Source organism: Labrus mixtus, unplaced genomic scaffold, assembly GCF_963584025.1.
Source record: "Labrus mixtus unplaced genomic scaffold, fLabMix1.1 SCAFFOLD_62, whole genome shotgun sequence".
Taxonomy (NCBI): Eukaryota; Metazoa; Chordata; class Actinopteri; order Labriformes; family Labridae; genus Labrus; species Labrus mixtus.
The window spans coordinates 232,501-242,500 of NW_026870147.1; the positions used below are offsets into that span (position 1 = coordinate 232,501).

At 43.8% G+C, this 10,000-nt stretch overlaps 16 non-coding genes and 13 pseudogenes across 16 annotated transcripts; all 29 read left to right on the forward strand.

Annotated features, from left to right (window-relative positions):
• The first annotated feature begins 32 nt into the window (after positions 1-32).
• On the forward strand, positions 33-151 carry LOC132964333 (5S ribosomal RNA). The gene has a single exon (XR_009669317.1). It is a non-coding gene; the product is annotated as a 5S ribosomal RNA (ribosomal RNA).
• A 119-nt stretch (positions 152-270) lies between these two features.
• LOC132964001 (5S ribosomal RNA) lies at positions 271-379 on the forward strand (annotated as a pseudogene).
• A 122-nt stretch (positions 380-501) lies between these two features.
• Positions 502-610, forward strand: LOC132964159 (5S ribosomal RNA; annotated as a pseudogene).
• Positions 611-731: 121 nt separating this feature from the next.
• Positions 732-850, forward strand: LOC132964496 (5S ribosomal RNA). The gene has a single exon (XR_009669471.1). It is a non-coding gene; the product is annotated as a 5S ribosomal RNA (ribosomal RNA).
• Positions 851-1,204: 354 nt separating this feature from the next.
• On the forward strand, positions 1,205-1,323 carry LOC132964521 (5S ribosomal RNA). Its single transcript, XR_009669495.1, has one exon. It is a non-coding gene; the product is annotated as a 5S ribosomal RNA (ribosomal RNA).
• Positions 1,324-1,445: 122 nt separating this feature from the next.
• Positions 1,446-1,564, forward strand: LOC132964157 (5S ribosomal RNA). Its single transcript, XR_009669191.1, has one exon. It is a non-coding gene; the product is annotated as a 5S ribosomal RNA (ribosomal RNA).
• A 121-nt stretch (positions 1,565-1,685) lies between these two features.
• LOC132964031 (5S ribosomal RNA) lies at positions 1,686-1,794 on the forward strand (annotated as a pseudogene).
• A 122-nt stretch (positions 1,795-1,916) lies between these two features.
• Positions 1,917-2,035, forward strand: LOC132964290 (5S ribosomal RNA). The gene has a single exon (XR_009669276.1). It is a non-coding gene; the product is annotated as a 5S ribosomal RNA (ribosomal RNA).
• A 122-nt stretch (positions 2,036-2,157) lies between these two features.
• LOC132964406 (5S ribosomal RNA) lies at positions 2,158-2,276 on the forward strand. The gene has a single exon (XR_009669386.1). It is a non-coding gene; the product is annotated as a 5S ribosomal RNA (ribosomal RNA).
• A 119-nt stretch (positions 2,277-2,395) lies between these two features.
• Positions 2,396-2,514, forward strand: LOC132964323 (5S ribosomal RNA). The gene has a single exon (XR_009669307.1). It is a non-coding gene; the product is annotated as a 5S ribosomal RNA (ribosomal RNA).
• Positions 2,515-2,636: 122 nt separating this feature from the next.
• On the forward strand, positions 2,637-2,745 carry LOC132964160 (5S ribosomal RNA; annotated as a pseudogene).
• Positions 2,746-2,866: 121 nt separating this feature from the next.
• LOC132964497 (5S ribosomal RNA) lies at positions 2,867-2,985 on the forward strand. Its single transcript, XR_009669472.1, has one exon. It is a non-coding gene; the product is annotated as a 5S ribosomal RNA (ribosomal RNA).
• Positions 2,986-3,340: 355 nt separating this feature from the next.
• LOC132964523 (5S ribosomal RNA) lies at positions 3,341-3,459 on the forward strand. The gene has a single exon (XR_009669497.1). It is a non-coding gene; the product is annotated as a 5S ribosomal RNA (ribosomal RNA).
• A 122-nt stretch (positions 3,460-3,581) lies between these two features.
• Positions 3,582-3,700, forward strand: LOC132964211 (5S ribosomal RNA). Its single transcript, XR_009669202.1, has one exon. It is a non-coding gene; the product is annotated as a 5S ribosomal RNA (ribosomal RNA).
• Positions 3,701-3,821: 121 nt separating this feature from the next.
• On the forward strand, positions 3,822-3,930 carry LOC132963956 (5S ribosomal RNA; annotated as a pseudogene).
• Positions 3,931-4,052: 122 nt separating this feature from the next.
• Positions 4,053-4,171, forward strand: LOC132964291 (5S ribosomal RNA). The gene has a single exon (XR_009669277.1). It is a non-coding gene; the product is annotated as a 5S ribosomal RNA (ribosomal RNA).
• A 122-nt stretch (positions 4,172-4,293) lies between these two features.
• Positions 4,294-4,412, forward strand: LOC132964365 (5S ribosomal RNA). Its single transcript, XR_009669347.1, has one exon. It is a non-coding gene; the product is annotated as a 5S ribosomal RNA (ribosomal RNA).
• Positions 4,413-4,532: 120 nt separating this feature from the next.
• LOC132964476 (5S ribosomal RNA) lies at positions 4,533-4,651 on the forward strand. Its single transcript, XR_009669451.1, has one exon. It is a non-coding gene; the product is annotated as a 5S ribosomal RNA (ribosomal RNA).
• A 120-nt stretch (positions 4,652-4,771) lies between these two features.
• On the forward strand, positions 4,772-4,880 carry LOC132963940 (5S ribosomal RNA; annotated as a pseudogene).
• Positions 4,881-5,001: 121 nt separating this feature from the next.
• On the forward strand, positions 5,002-5,110 carry LOC132964119 (5S ribosomal RNA; annotated as a pseudogene).
• Positions 5,111-5,233: 123 nt separating this feature from the next.
• Positions 5,234-5,342, forward strand: LOC132964024 (5S ribosomal RNA; annotated as a pseudogene).
• A 122-nt stretch (positions 5,343-5,464) lies between these two features.
• On the forward strand, positions 5,465-5,573 carry LOC132964120 (5S ribosomal RNA; annotated as a pseudogene).
• Positions 5,574-5,696: 123 nt separating this feature from the next.
• Positions 5,697-5,805, forward strand: LOC132964025 (5S ribosomal RNA; annotated as a pseudogene).
• Positions 5,806-5,925: 120 nt separating this feature from the next.
• Positions 5,926-6,034, forward strand: LOC132964199 (5S ribosomal RNA; annotated as a pseudogene).
• Positions 6,035-6,156: 122 nt separating this feature from the next.
• On the forward strand, positions 6,157-6,275 carry LOC132964624 (5S ribosomal RNA). Its single transcript, XR_009669591.1, has one exon. It is a non-coding gene; the product is annotated as a 5S ribosomal RNA (ribosomal RNA).
• Positions 6,276-6,396: 121 nt separating this feature from the next.
• Positions 6,397-6,505, forward strand: LOC132964016 (5S ribosomal RNA; annotated as a pseudogene).
• A 122-nt stretch (positions 6,506-6,627) lies between these two features.
• On the forward strand, positions 6,628-6,746 carry LOC132964292 (5S ribosomal RNA). The gene has a single exon (XR_009669278.1). It is a non-coding gene; the product is annotated as a 5S ribosomal RNA (ribosomal RNA).
• A 122-nt stretch (positions 6,747-6,868) lies between these two features.
• Positions 6,869-6,978, forward strand: LOC132964168 (5S ribosomal RNA; annotated as a pseudogene).
• A 355-nt stretch (positions 6,979-7,333) lies between these two features.
• On the forward strand, positions 7,334-7,452 carry LOC132963873 (5S ribosomal RNA). The gene has a single exon (XR_009669164.1). It is a non-coding gene; the product is annotated as a 5S ribosomal RNA (ribosomal RNA).
• Positions 7,453-10,000: the final 2,548 nt, after the last annotated feature.

Below are 10,000 nucleotides of genomic sequence, written 5' to 3' on the forward strand. Positions count from 1 at the left end.
CTTTAAAAGGCCCCTGTCTGCAGACAATAATGGCTTACGGCCATACCACCCTGAACACGCCCGATCTCGTTCGATCTCAGAAGCTAAGCAGGGTCGGGCCTGGTTAGTACTTGGATGGGAGACCGCCTGGGAATACCAGGTGCTGTAAGCTTTTTCATTTTTTTGATCATGTTTTTTTTTATCATATAGAGACATATTCACATGTCCAAAAATTCAGCCAGAATCAAGGGCATGACATCTTTAAAAGGCCCCTGTCTGCACACAATAATGGCTTACGGCCAAACCACCCTGAACTCGTCCGATCTCGGAAGCTAAGCAGGGTCGGGCCTGGTTAGTACTTGGATGGGAGACCGCCTGGGAATACCAGGTGCTGTATGCTTTTTAATTTTTTTGATCATATGTTTTTTTTTTATCATATAGAGACATATTCACATGTCCAAAAATTCAGCCAGAATCAAGGGCATGATATCTTTAAAAGGCCCCTTTCTGCACACAATAATGCCTTACATCCATACCACCCTGAACACGCCCGATCTCAGAAGCAAAGCAGGGTCGGGCCTGGTTAATACTTGGATGGGAGACCGCCTAGGAATACCAGGTGCTGTAAGCTTTTTCAATTTTTTGATCATATGTTTTTTTTTATCATAGAGAGACATATTCACATGTCCAAAAATTCAGCCAGAATCAAGGGCATGACATCTTTAAAAGGCCCCTCTCTGCACACAATAATGGCTTACGGCCATACCACCCTGAACACGCCTGATCTCGTCCGATCTCGGAAGCTAAGCAGGGTAGGGCCTGGTTAGTACTTGGATGGGAGACCGCATGGGAATACCAGATGCTGTAAGTTTTTTCATTTTTTTGATCATATGTTTTTTTTTTATCATATAGAGACATATTCACATGTCCAAAAATTCAGCCAGAATCAAGGGCATGACATCTTTAAAAGGCCCCTTTCTGCACACAATAATGACTTAAGGACATACCACCCTGAACTTGTCCGATCTCGGAAGCTAAGCAGCGTCTGGCCTGGTTAGTACTTGGATGGGAGACCGCCTGGGAATACCAGGTGCTGTAAGCTTTTTCATTTTTTTTGATCATATGTTCTTTTTTTATCATATAGAGACATATTCACATGTCCAAAAATTCAGCCAGAATCAAGGGCATGACATCTTTCAAAGGCCCCTTTCTGCACACAATAATGCCTTGCGGCCATACCACCCTGAACACGCCCGATCTCGTCCGATCTCAGAAGCTAAGCAGGGTCGGGCCTGGTTAGTACTTGGATGGGAGACCGCCTGGGAATACCAGGTGCTGTAAGCTTTTTCATTTTGTTTAATCATATGTTTTTTTTTATCATATAGAGACATATTCACATGTCCAAAAATTCAGCCAGAATCAAGGGCATGACATCTTTAAAAGGCCCCTTTCTGCACACAATAATGGCTTACGGCCATACCACCCTGAACACGCCCGATCTCGTCCGATCTCGGAAGCTAAGCAGGGTCGGGCCTGGTTAGTACTTGGATGGGAGACCGCCTGGGAATACCAGGTGCTGTAAGCTTTTTCATTTTTTTTGATCATATGTTTTTTTTATCATATAGAGACATATTCACATGTCCAAAAATTCAGCCAGAATCAAGGGCATGACATCTTTAAAAGGCCCCTGTCTGCACACAATAATGGCTTACGGCCATACCACCCTGAACACGCCCGATCTCGGAAGCTAAGCAAGTTCAGGCCTGGTTAGTACTTGGATGGGAGACCGCCTGGGAATACCAGGTGCTGTAAGCTTTTTCATTTTTTTGATCATATGTTTTTTTTTTTTCATATAGAGACATATTCACATGTCCAAAAATTCAGCCAGAATCAAGGGCATGACATCTTTAAAAGGCCCCTTTCTGCACACAATAATGACTTATGGCCATACCACCCTGAACACGCCCGATCTCGTCCGATCTCGGAAGCTAAGCAGGGTCGGGCCTGGTTAGTACTTGGATGGGAGACCGCCTGGGAATACCAGGTGCTATAAGCTTTTTCATTTTTTTGATCATATGTTTTTTTTTTTTCATATAGAGACATATTCACATGTCCAAAAATTCAGCCAGAATCAAGGGCATGACATCTTTAAAAGGCCCCTTTCTGCACACAATAATGGCTTATGGCCATACCACCCTGAACACGCCCGATCTCGTTCGATCTCAGAAGCTAAGCAGGGTCGGGCCTGGTTAGTACTTGGATGGGAGACCGCCTGGGAATACCAGGTGCTGTAAGCTTTTTCATTTTTTTGATCATGTTTTTTTTTATCATATAGAGACATATTCACATGTCCAAAAATTCAGCCAGAATCAAGGGCATGACATCTTTAAAAGGCCCCTGTCTGCACACAATAATGGCTTACGGCCAAACCACCCTGAACACGCCTGATCTCGTCCGATCTCGGAAGCTAAGCAGGGTCGGGCCTGGTTAGTACTTGGATGGGAGACCGCCTGGGAATACCAGGTGCTGTAAGCTTTTTAATTTTTTTGATCATATGTTTTTTTTTTATCATATAGAGACATATTCACATGTCCAAAAATTCAGCCAGAATCAAGGGCATGATATCTTTAAAAGGCCCCTTTCTGCACACAATAATGCCTTACATCCATACCACCCTGAACACGCCCGATCTCAGAAGCAAAGCAGGGTCGGGCCTGGTTAATACTTGGATGGGAGACCGCCTAGGAATACCAGGTGCTGTAAGCTTTTTCAATTTTTTGATCATATGTTTTTTTTTATCATAGAGAGACATATTCACATGTCCAAAAATTCAGCCAGAATCAAGGGCATGACATCTTTAAAAGGCCCCTCTCTGCACACAATAATGGCTTACGGCCATACCACCCTGAACACGCCTGATCTCGTCCGATCTCGGAAGCTAAGCAGGGTAGGGCCTGGTTAGTACTTGGATGGGAGACCGCATGGGAATACCAGATGCTGTAAGTTTTTTCATTTTTTTGATCATATGTTTTTTTTTTATCATATAGAGACATATTCACATGTCCAAAAATTCAGCCAGAATCAAGGGCATGACATCTTTAAAAGGCCCCTTTCTGCACACAATAATGACTTAAGGACATACCACCCTGAACTTGTCCGATCTCGGAAGCTAAGCAGCGTCTGGCCTGGTTAGTACTTGGATGGGAGACCGCCTGGGAATACCAGGTGCTGTAAGCTTTTTCATTTTTTTTGATCATATGTTCTTTTTTTTATCATATAGAGACATATTCACATGTCCAAAAATTCAGCCAGAATCAAGGGCATGACATCTTTAAAAGGCCCCTTTCTGCACACAATAATGCCTTGCGGCCATACCACCCTGAACACGCCCGATCTCGTCCGATCTCAGAAGCTAAGCAGGGTCGGGCCTGGTTAGTACTTGGATGGGAGACCGCCTGGGAATACCAGGTGCTGTAAGCTTTTTCATTTTGTTTAATCATATGTTTTTTTTTATCATATAGAGACATATTCACATGTCCAAAAATTCAGCCAGAATCAAGGGCATGACATCTTTAAAAGGCCCCTTTCTGCACACAATAATGGCTTACGGCCATACCACCCTGAACACGCCCGATCTCGTCCGATCTCGGAAGCTAAGCAGGGTCGGGCCTGGTTAGTACTTGGATGGGAGACCGCCTGGGAATACCAGGTGCTGTAAGCTTTTTCATTTTTTTTGATCATATGTTTTTTTTATCATATAGAGACATATTCACATGTCCAAAAATTCAGCCAGAATCAAGGGCATGACATCTTTAAAAGGCCCCTGTCTGCACACAATAATGGCTTACGGCCATACCACCCTGAACACGCCCGATCTCGGAAGCTAAGCAAGGTCAGGCCTGGTTAGTACTTGGATGGGAGACCGCCTGGGAATACCAGGTGCTGTAAGCTTTTTCATTTTTTTGATCATATGTTTTTTTTTTTTCATATAGAGACATATTCACATGTCCAAAAATTCAGCCAGAATCAAGGGCATGACATCTTTAAAAGGCCCCTTTCTGCACACAATAATGACTTATGGCCATACCACCCTGAACACGCCCGATCTCGTCCGATCTCGGAAGCTAAGCAGGGTCGGGCCTGGTTAGTACTTGGATGGGAGACCGCCTGGGAATACCAGGTGCTATAAGCTTTTTCATTTTTTTGATCATATGTTTTTTTTTTTTCATATAGAGACATATTCACATGTCCAAAAATTCAGCCAGAATCAAGGGCATGACATCTTTAAAAGGCCCCTATCTGCACACAATAATGGCTTATGGCCATACCACCCTGAACACGGCCGATCTCGTCCGATCTCGGAAGCTAAGCAGGGTCGGGCCTGGTTAGTACTTGGATGGGAGACCGCCTGGGAATACCAGGTGCTGTAAGCTTTTTCATTTTTTTGATGATATGTTTTTTTTATCATATAGAGACATATTCACATGTCCAAAAATTCAGCCAGAATCAAGGGCATGACATCTTTAAAAGGCCCCTGTCTGCACACAATAATGGCTTACGGCCATACCACCCTGAACACGCCCGATCTTGTCCGATCTCGGAAGATAAGCAAGGTCGGGCCTGGTTAGTACTTGGATGGGAGACCGCCTGGGAATACCAGGTGCTGTAAGCTTTTTCATTTTTTTGATCATATGTTTTTTTTTTATCATATAGAGACATATTCACATGTCCAAAAATTCAGCCAGAATCAAGGGAATGACATCTTTAAGGCCCATTTCTGCACACAATAATGGCTTACGGCCATACCACCCTGCACTCGTCCGATCTCGGAAGCTAAGCAGGGTCGGGCCTGGTTAGTACTTAGATGGGAGACCGCCTGGGAATACCAGGTGCTGTAAGCTTTTTCATTTTTTTGATCATATGTTTTTTTTTATCATATAGAGACATATTCACATGTCCAAAAATTCAGCCAGAATCAAGGGCATGACATCTTTAAAAGGCCCCTTTCTGCACACAATAATGGCTTACGGCCATACAACCCTGAACTCGTCCGATCTCAGAAGGTAAGCAGGGTCGGGCCAGGTTAGTACTTGGATGGGAGACAGCCTGGGAATACCAGGTGCTGTAAGCTTCTTCATTTTTTTGATCATATGTTTTTTTTTTTATCATATAGAGACATATTCACATGTCCAAAAATTCAGCCAGAATCAATAGCATGACATCTTTAAAAGGCCCCTTTCTGCACACAATAATGGCTTATGGCCATACCACCCTGAACTCGTCCGATCTTGGAAGCTAAGCAGGGTGGGGCCTGGTTAGTACTTGAATGGGAGACCGCCTGGGAATACCAGGTGCTGTAAGCTTTTTCATTTTTTTGATCATATGTTTTTTTTTTATCATATAGAGACATATTCACATGTCCAAAAATTCAGCCAGAATCAAGGGCATGACATCTTTAAAAGGCCCCTTTCTGCACACAATAATGGCTTACGGCCATACAACCCTGAACTCGTCCGATCTCAGAAGGTAAGCAGGGTCGGGCCAGGTTAGTACTTGGATGGGAGACAGCCTGGGAATACCAGGTGCTGTAAGCTTCTTCATTTTTTTGATCATATGTTTTTTTTTTTATCATATAGAGACATATTCACATGTCCAAAAATTCAGCCAGAATCAAGAGCATGACATCTTTAAAAGGCCCCTTTCTGCACACAATAATGGCTTATGGCCATACCACCCTGAACTCGTCCGATCTTGGAAGCTAAGCAGGGTGGGGCCTGGTTAGTACTTGAATGGGAGACCGCCTGGGAATACCAGGTGCTGTAAGCTTTTTCATTTTTTTGATCATATGTTTTTTTTATCATATAGAGAAATATTCACATGTCCTAAAATTCAGCCAGAATCAAGGGCATGACATCTTTAAAAGGCCCCTTTCTGCACACAATAATGGCTTACGGCCATACAACCCTGAACTCATCCAATCTTGGAAGCTAAGCAGGGTCGGGCCTGGTTACTAGTTGGATGGGAGACTACCTGGGAATACCAGGTGCTGAAAGCTTTTTCATTTTTTTGATCATACGTTTTTTTTTTATCATATAGAGACATATTCACATGTCAAAAAATTCAGCCAGAATCAAGGGCATGACATCTTTAAAAGGCCCCTTTCTGCACACAATAACAGCTTATGGACATACCATCCTGAACACGCCTGTTCTCGTCCGATCTCGGAAGCTAAGCAGGGTCGGGCCTGGTTAGTACTTGGATGGGAGACCGCCTGGGAATACCAGGTGCTGTAAGCTTTTTCATTTTTTTGATGATATGTTTTTTTTTATCATATAGAGACATATTCACATGTCCAAAAATTCAGCCAGAATCAAGGGCATGACATCTTTAAAAGGCCCCTTTCTGCACACAATAATGGCTTACGGCCATACCACCCTGAACTCGTCAGATCTTGGAAGCTAAGCAGGGTTGGGCCTGGTTAGTACTTGGATGGGAGACCGCCTGGGAATACCAGGTGCTGTAAGCTTTTTCATTTTTTTGATCATATGTTTTTTTTTTATCATATAGAGACATATTCACATGTCCAAAAATTCAGCCAGAATCAAGGGCATGACATCTTTAAAAGGCCCCTGTCTGCACACAATAATGACTTATGGCCATACCACCCTGAACACGCCCGATCTCGTCCGATCTCGGAAGCTAAGCAGGGTCGGGCCTGGTTAGTACTTGGATGGGAGACCGCCTGGGAATACCAGGTGCTATAAGCTTTTTCATTTTTTTGATCATATGTTTTTTTTTTATCATAGAGAGACATATTCACATGTCCAAAAATTCAGGCAGAATCAAGGGCATGACATCTTTAAAAGGCCCCTGTCTGCACACAATAATGGCTTACGGCCATACCACCCTGAACAAGCCCGATCTCGGAAGCTAAGCAAGGTCAGGCCTGGTTAGTACTTGGATGGGAGACCGCCTGTGGAATACCAGGTGCTGTAAGATTTTTCATTTTGTTTGATCATATGTTCTTTTTTTATCATATAGAGACATATTCACATGTCCAAAAATTCAGCCAGAATCAAGGGCATGACATCTTTAAAAGGCCCCTTTCTGCACACAATAATGGCTTAAGGACATACCACCCTGAACTTGTCCGATCTCGGAAGCTAAGCAGCGTCTGGCCTGGTTAGTACTTGGATGGGAGACCGCCTGGGAATACCAGGTGCTGTAAGCTTTTTCATTTTTTTTGATCATATGTTCTTTTTTTATCATATAGAGACATATTCACATGTCCAAAAATTCAGCCAGAATCAAGGGCATGAGATCTTTAAAAGGCCCCTCTCTGCACACAATAACAGCTTACGGCCATACCACCCTGAACACGCCTGATCTCGTCCGATCTCGGAAGCTAAGCAGGGTAGGGCCTGGTTAGTACTTGGATGGGAGACCGCCTGGGAATACCAGGTGCTGTAAGCTTTTTCATTTTTTTGATCATATGTTTTTTTTTTATCATATAGAGACATATTCACATGTCCAAAAATTCAGCCAGAATCAAGGGCATAACATCTTTAAAAGGCCCCTGTCTGCACACAATAATGGCTTATGGCCATACCACCCTTAACACGCCCGATCTCGTCCCATCTCGGAAGCTAAGCAGGGTCAACTTTTATCAATCAATCAATCAACTTTAATTTGTATAGCGTCAACTCATAACAAGTGTTATCTCGAGACACTTTACAAGAAGCAGGTAAAATACCTTACTCATTGTCTGTTAACATTACAAAAGAGCAGGTAAAAGACCTTACTCATTGTTATGTTACAAAAAGCAGGTAAAGGACCTTACTTATTGCTATGTTACAAAGATCCGGCCTATCCATCATGAGCACTTTAGCAAAGCAGCAAAAGTTACAGTGGTAAGAAAAAACTGCCTTATTAAAAGGCAGAAATCTTCGGCCGGATCCCCGGCTCATGACGAAACAGTCTTCACAGGCCTAGACTGCGCCGGGCTTGGAAAGGATTAGGGGGAGAGATGGGATAAGATGCAGGAAGAGGGATAGAGAGCAAGGGGGTGGGGGGAGGTAGACCGTCCATCAGCAATCCGGTGGGGAGGGGAGGGGGTGTGGGGGGTTGTTCTGGCAGGCCGCCAACCCACGATCCGGTGGGGAGGGGGTAGTGGTGGGGTGGGGGTTGTTCTGGCAAGCCGTCAACCGATGATCTTGAGGAGCCTAGGGGAGCTCAAGAGATCCCAGGAAAGTAGGTGGTTAGTGACTGAGATTTATAGATAGATACATGCAGTAATATGATGTACTGTATATGCATAGAGAGAGAGAGAGAGAGAGAGAGAGAGAGAGGAGCTCAAGGTGCCAGTTCCCCCGGTAGTCTAAGCCTATAGCAGCATAACTAAGAGCTGGTCTACACCAGCACCAGCCCTAACTATAAGATTTATCAAAAAGGAAAGTTTTAAGTCTAATCTTAAAAATACAGACTGTGTCTGCCTCCCGGACCCCGGCTGGAAGGCGGTTCCAGAGGAGAGGAGCCCGATAACTGAAGGCTTTACCCCCCATAGTACACTTGGAGACTGTAGGTACCACCAGCAGGCCTGCACTCCGGGACCGCAACGCTCTCAAGGGACAGTACGGCACTAGTAGCTCCTTAAGATAAGATGGTGCCTGGCCATTTAGAGCTTTGTAGGTGAGAAGAAGGATCTTGAATTCTATTCTAGACTGTATAGGGAGCCAGTGCAGAGAAGCCAGGACAGGAGTAATGTGGTCCCATTTCCTGGTTCTGGTCAGTACACGAGCTGCAGCATTCTGGACCCGTTGAAGAGTCTTTAGAGATTTGCCAGAGCACCCTGACAAAAGAGAGTTACAATAATCCAGTCTGGAGGTAACAAATGCATGAACTAGTTTTTCTGCATCACTTTGCGACAGGATATTCCTGATCTTGGATATATTACGAAGGTGAAAGTAGGCTGTTCTTGAAACTTGACTGATGTGAGAGCTAAGAGACATATCTTGATCAAAAATAACTCCTAGATTCCTAACAGTGGTGCTAGATGCCAGGCTGATGTCATTAAGGACAGTCACATCACTAGAAAAAGTCTCTCTGAGGTTCTTAGGGCCTAGCACAATAACTTCAGTCTTGTCTGAGTTAAGTAGCAAAACATTTCTGGTCATCCAGGTCCTAACGTACTTAAGGCATGTTTCTAGCTGACATAACTGACTGGTACCATCGGGCTTCATTGATACATAAAGCTGAGTATCATCTGCATAACAATGAAACTGTATGGAGTGTTTCCTCATAATATTTCCCAGAGGAAGCATATATAATGTAAAAAGAATTGGTCCAAGCACTGAACCTTGTGGGACTCCATGGCAAACTTTAGTGTGCATAGAGGACTCATCATTAACATGTACAAACTGAGATCGGTCTGATAAGTAGGATTCAAACCAACTTAAAGCAGTCCCTGTAATTCCAAGCAAATGCTCCAGTCTGTACAACAGGATCCGATGGTCAATGGTGTCAAAAGCAGCACTAAGATCTAACAAGACGAGCACAGACAGAAGTCCCCTGTCTGAGGCTAGAAGTAGATCGTTTGTAACTCTAACTAGTGCAGTCTCAGTGCTATGGTGGACTCTAAATCCTGACTGGAACTCTTCAAATAAACTGTTGTCATGGAGAAAGTCACACAGCTGTTTAGCTACCACCTTCTCCAGGATCTTCGAGATAAAAGGAAGGTTGGATATAGGTCTGTAGTTAGCCAGAGTTCCTGAGTCCAGAGTAGGCTTTTTAAGTAGAGGTTTGATTACCGCTACTTTAAATGTCTGTGGTACATAGCCTGCCAGTAAAGACATATTGATCATATCTAATATGGAGTTGCTAACTAAGGGAAAGACTTCCTTAAACAGCTTGGTTGGGATTGGGTCCAAAATACAGGTTGACGGTTTCGATGCAGAAAAAATGGAATGTAGCTCTGAAAGGTCGATTGGAGAAAAACAGTCGAGACTAATATCTGGTCCTGGAA